The sequence below is a fragment of the Muscardinus avellanarius genome (genome assembly GCF_963383645.1).
Source record: "Muscardinus avellanarius genome assembly, chromosome: 6".
NCBI classification, from domain to species: Eukaryota; Metazoa; Chordata; class Mammalia; order Rodentia; family Gliridae; genus Muscardinus; species Muscardinus avellanarius.
The window spans coordinates 97,954,348-97,960,205 of NC_137791.1; the positions used below are offsets into that span (position 1 = coordinate 97,954,348).

Sequence of the window (5,858 nt, forward strand, 5' to 3'; positions counted from 1 at the left end):
GTATTTGACCTCCGAGCTACACCCCTGTCCTGCTTTTTTTTTTTGTATTATTATTATTCTTTATTTTGAAACAGGGTCTCACTAAGTTGCGGAGGGCCTCACTAAGTAGCTGAGGCTGCTCACAAACTACAGTCCTCTGGTCTTAGCCTCCCGAATGCTGGGATTACAAGCGTGCGCCACCACGCCTGTCTTTTTGTTGTTGTTGTTTTTAAATAGGGTTTTGCTTAGTTGCTGAGGTTGGCATTGAGCCAGCTATCTTCCTTTCCCGGCCTCCCAAGTACTGGGGTTATAGGTGTGTGTTACCACACCTAGTTTTATGCTATATTTTTTATCCTTTTTGTTGTTGTCATTGTTGTGGTACTGGGAATTGAACCCAGAAACATTCTACCTTCAAGCCTGATTTTATTTCTTATTTGGAAACCGGGTCTCCCTAGGTTTATGAGTCTCACTACTTGCTGAGGCTGTCCTTGAACCTGCGATCCTCCTGTCTCAGCCTCTCAAGTGTAGAGATTACAGGCATGTGCCTCCATGCCCATCTTTGATGCTATCTTTAGAGTAGTTGGAGCCAACTGCACATGTGCACAGATCTCTCTCTGGACCTGCAATTGCATGAGCAAAAAAATAAATCCTTTTTAATCAAATCTGGTTTAAATTATTGCCTAATTTTGGCCACAAAAGAGTCCCAATTAACACATGGAAAGATGTCAGTGAGGGGGCTTTTTCTGGCTACCGAAGCAGTTGAGAGTTCAACGCAAGTTTTGAAGATGCCACCCAAGGGAAATAGTGGTTCCGGAAAGGGGAGGAAAGATGGAGCAGCCTCTGGGAGTGACAGTGCTGACAAGAAGGCTCAGGGTCCCAAAGGTGGTGGCAATGCAGTAAAGGTCAGACACGGCAAAAACATGGAAGCATGGAGAAGTTAAAGTCTGGAATGAGATTCAGTGAGGTGGCCACACAATATAGTGAAGATAAGGCCAGGCAAGGGGGTGACTTGGGTTGGATGACCAGAGGGTCCATGGTGGGACCATTTCAAGAAGCAGCATTTGCCTTGCCTGTAAGTGGAATGGATAAGCCTGTGTATACAGACCCGCCAGTGGAGACAAAATTTGGATATCATATTATTATGATTGAAAGGAGAAAATAAAATCATATAAAAAAACTAAAAAAAAAAAGAAAGATGTCAGTGAAATACTGTAAATACAAAAAGAGGGATGTGAGACAAATACAGGATGATTCCATTAGGGGGGCAAAAAATAAAAATAAGAAAACAATCCTGGAAGGATACAGTTGGCTCTCCATATTAGGTTTCACATCTATAGGTTCAACCAGTCATGGATAGGAAATAATTTTTAAAAAGTCACATTTGTACTGAATATAGCCTTTCTTGTCATCATTATTCTCAAAATAATACAACCTAACAACTATTTACATAGTATTTACATTCCATTAGGTATTATACAGAATCTAGAGATGAGTGTGTGTGTGTGTGTGTGTGTGTGTGTGTGTGTGTGGTACTGGGGGTGAAACCCAGAGGCTGTCTACCTCCGGGTTATACTCCCAGACCTTTTTTATATTTTATTTGGAAACAGCGTCTCACTAAGTTGCTGAAAGCCTCACTAAGTAGCTGAGGCTGGCTTTGAACCCGTGCGATCCTCCTGTCTCAGCCTCCCAAGATGGGGATTACAAGCGTGCGCCACCACGCCCGGCTTAGAGATGATTTAAAGTATTCAGAAGGTTTTGCATAACAAATACTGTGCTATTTTTTTATAAGGAACTTGAGCATTCTTGGAATTTGATTTCATGGGGTTTGGGGGAGATCCTGGAACCGATCTTCTGCAGATACCAAGATAGAGATATTCTATCTCTGAGAAGGTTAGCACACTTTCCCATTTAGAAGGTAGGTCTGGCCAGGTGTGGTGGTGCATGCCTACAATGCCAATACTTGGAGGCTGAGATGGAGACCGCAGGCACGAGGACAACCTCAGCAACATAGCAAGACTCAGCAACTTAGCGAGGTCCTGCTTCACAAAAATATAAATAAATAAAAGGGTTGGGGGGTGTAGATTCCTCATGGGTTCAGTCCCCAGTAACACAGTAACACAGAGAGAGAGAGAGAGAGAGAGAGAGAGAGAGAGAGAGAGAGAGAGAGAGAGAGAAAGAGAAAGAGAGAGGAGGTTTATAACCACACTACGGAATTTGTCTCCAGATAAAAATGCACAGGAAAGGGTAAATCACGGAAAAGCTTAGTCAAAGAGAACATTTGAAGGAAGTAATCATAATATCTTGTATTTGTTTGGTATTTTTTTACTTTGCAAGTACTATTTATTGACTTGTCAGAAGAGCTCATATAGATTGTTATTTCTTTTTACAAATGAGGAAGAGGAGGAGGAAGAGGAAGAAGAACAGAGAGAAATCCTTAGAGTGAATGGCATTACTGCTGTTTCAGAATCCAGAGAGCCACCGGGCGTGGTAGCGCACGCTTGTAATCCCAGCCTTTGGGAGGCTGAGACCGGAGGGTTGCGGTTCGCGGACAGCCTCAGCTACTTAGTGAGGCCCTCTGCAACTCAGTGAGACCCGGTTTCAAAATAAAGAATAAGAAATAGGGCAGGGGGTGTAGCTCGGAGGTCGAATGCCCCTGGGTTCCATCCCCAAACTTGCAAAAAATAAAAAATAAACACAATCCAGAGAAACTTTTCCTAGAAGATGCCCATGATAATAATATATTAGACATTTTTTCCTGTGACTCATTCTGAAAGGTCTTTTCACTCCTTAGGGAAATTCCACAGTATTATTTTTGTCCTTTAGGAATATTTTGTTTTTGATGTTGTCTAGTTTTTATTAGACAGAAAATCTCAATGTGAGGAATACTTGTGTAATTCTTTTAAAATCATCAAACTTAAGCCGGGCATGGTGGCATAAACTTGTAATCCCAGCATTTGGGAGGCTGAGATAGGATCACAGTTCAAGGACAGCCTCAGCTAATACTTAGTGAGGACCTTTGAAACTCAGTGAGACCCTGTTTCAAAACAAAGAATAAAAAATAGGGCTAGGGGTGTAGCTCAAAGGCAGAATGCCCTTGGATTCCATCATAATACCACAAAAAATAAATAAATAAAATCATCAAACTTTAGGAAAATTTTAAATAAAGCAAATAGTTGTGAGCTATACCTCCAGTCCTGTTTTACTTTTTATTTTGAAACAGGGTCTCACTAAGTTACAGAGGGTCTTTGTACACTGCTGAGGCTGGCCCCAAACCTGCAATCCTCCAGTCTCAGCCTCCCAAGTACTGGGGATTACAGGCATGCACCACCATGCCTGTTTTTTTTTTTTTGTTAAACAGACTCTCACTAAATTGCGGAGTGAATGGTTGAAAATAGAATTAGGGGGTTTAGGAGGGAGGTAAAAACACCAACTGGGTTATCAGAGACTGCTGATTTGGACCAGGCCCCTCTGGAGAGTCAGCCGGCCGTGGGGAAAGGGAACGACGGGCCACGGGTCTGTAGAGTTGCGCATAGCCCTGATCGGCCTGCTGAGTCATGTGGAGGATGGGAGGCACCAATGTTTTATAGGCATGCCGATTCTCTCACAACATCTGCAGTATTGCAATGCTTGGAGTCTCGAGGCACCTGGAGTCTTGTGATATCTCCGCTTCTGACTTCCAGGGTTCCACTTCCTGTTCCCACTGCTGAGGTCACGTGGGGGAGGGACCCAACTTATCACTGAGGATCTCATTAAGTTGCTGAGGCTACCCTTAATCCTGCAATCCTCCTAGCTCAGCCTCCTACATACTGGGATTAGAGAGGCATATATCACCATACTCCACTGTTCCAGAGATGTTGAGTATTTCCTTTGGGGTAGGAATGAGAGGGGAGAATAGAGGTCAAGTGGGGAATTTTATTGACCCAAACAGAATAAAATATCAGCAACCTAAATACTAATGAGCATAAAGAAAACAAGAAGCTGAAAAATATTTGGTGTACATAGAGAAGGAAATGACGTGTGGTTTTGCAAAAATAGGCAAGAGCCTTAAATAAATCTGGGCAGGAATAGTGTGTTTGTCCTGAAGGCAGGGCAAAGAAGCCTGCGTCTCACACAAAGGCCAGCAGAGGCCATTAAAGGAAATTTTAGGGAGTGACATTGTTAGAGTGGCAACAGAGGAAGTTGATTTTGGCAGCAGCTTTGGGAAAGGACTTGAGGGAGAAAAACTGTGGAGAGGAGGCATTTTCTCAAGGAGAGTCATGCCTACGTGGTATACACAGGTGGAGTTGCAAATATGGAAAAGATTAAGCATGCACGGGTTGGCTATTTGAAACCTGGCTAGAACCTTTCTAGTCCAAGTCCTTCTTCTTCCTCCTCCCCTCCCCCCCCTTTTTTTGCGGGCCTGGGGATGGAACCCAGGGGCATTTGACCTCCGAACTACACCCCCTGCCCTGTTTTTTATTCTTTATTTTTGAAACAGGGTCTCACTAAGTTGTGGAGGGCTTCACTAAGTAGCTGGGTCTGTCCGCGAACCACGATCCTCCGGTCTCAGCCTCCCAAATGCTGGGATTACAAGTGTGCGCCACCACGCCCGGCTTTCTTCTCTTTTCTTTCTCTTTCTCTCGTCCTGGAAGCTGAATCCAGGAGCGCTCTACCTCTGAGCTATATCTCCAGCCCTGTTTTATTATTTATTTATTTACTTATTTTTGTGGTACTGAGGGTGGAACCCAGGGGCTTTTCTATCTCTGGACTATATCTCTAGACCTATTTTATACTTTATTTGGAAACAGGATCTCACTAAGTTGCTGAGAGCCCCACTAAGTAGCTGAGGCTGGCTTTGAACCTGTGCAATCCTCCTGTCTCGGCCTCCCAAGCGCGGGGATTGCAAGTGTGCGCCACCACGCCCCGCCCGATTATTTTTATTTTGAAACAGGGTCTCACAAAGTTGCTAAGTTGCTGAGGCTGGCCACCAACCTGCAATCCTGCTGTTTCAACCTCCCAAGTCCTGGGACTACAGAAGTGCACTACTATACCTGGCTTAGTCCAAGTTCTTTTAATCAGATATTTTCAGCTGTCTTGCCACTCTAGTTTGAATTTAGCTTTCATTAGCTTTAACTCAGAATCATGGTAACATCTGAGCACTCTGAGATGGACTGCTTTCACCACCTGCATTAACCTGAGGTTGCGTCCAGACAAGACTTGGGCATGTTTGATCAGTTTTCAGGAGCAGCCATCTGGGCATTGTAAACTCTTAAGCATGAACACCTTGGGCTTGAAATGTAAAAATAAAACGGCCATTGTTTCCAACATAGTTTTGTGTGGTGAATTTATGTCGAGAGGCTGGGGCAGGGGTGAAAGGTTCTTCCTCAGGCTGTTTTAATACCTTTGAGCTTGTTGGGACATGAGCTTCAGTTCTCTGAACTGTGGTCCTCCTACTATTTATCCAGCACAGTCTACTGTTGGATAAACACTCCGCAGCCTGGAAGTCTTCTCTTGTTTTTGTTTCCTTTTGATTTTCAAACTGTTGCTAATTTCATTTGCACTGAGCTGCTTTGTATTTTAAAACTATATGCAGACTAAATCTGAATGTTACTTTGTGGACAGTCATGCTGGGAAATTAAGAGCACAACTGCTAAAAAAATAATACACTACAGACAGTTATTATTTTTGCATATCCTATTTTCTATTTTTCTGTCATGGAATTTAAAGAGCTTAAAAACATTAAGATAGAGAGACAGAGAGAGAGAGAGAGAGAGGGAGACAGAGAGACAGAGAGACAGACAGACAGTGTGTGCGTGTGTGTGTGTGTGTGTGTGTGTGTGTGTGTGTGTGTTACTGGGGCTGGAACCCAAGGGCATTCTACCTCTGAGCTATACCCCCAG

At 43.5% G+C, this 5,858-nt stretch overlaps 1 pseudogene across 1 annotated transcript; it reads left to right on the forward strand.

The window, feature by feature from the left end:
- Window positions 1-764: 764 nt before the first annotated feature.
- LOC308264660 (peptidyl-prolyl cis-trans isomerase NIMA-interacting 4-like) lies at window positions 765-1,245 on the forward strand (annotated as a pseudogene). Its single transcript has one exon. The product of its transcript is annotated as a peptidyl-prolyl cis-trans isomerase NIMA-interacting 4-like (transcript).
- Window positions 1,246-5,858: the final 4,613 nt, after the last annotated feature.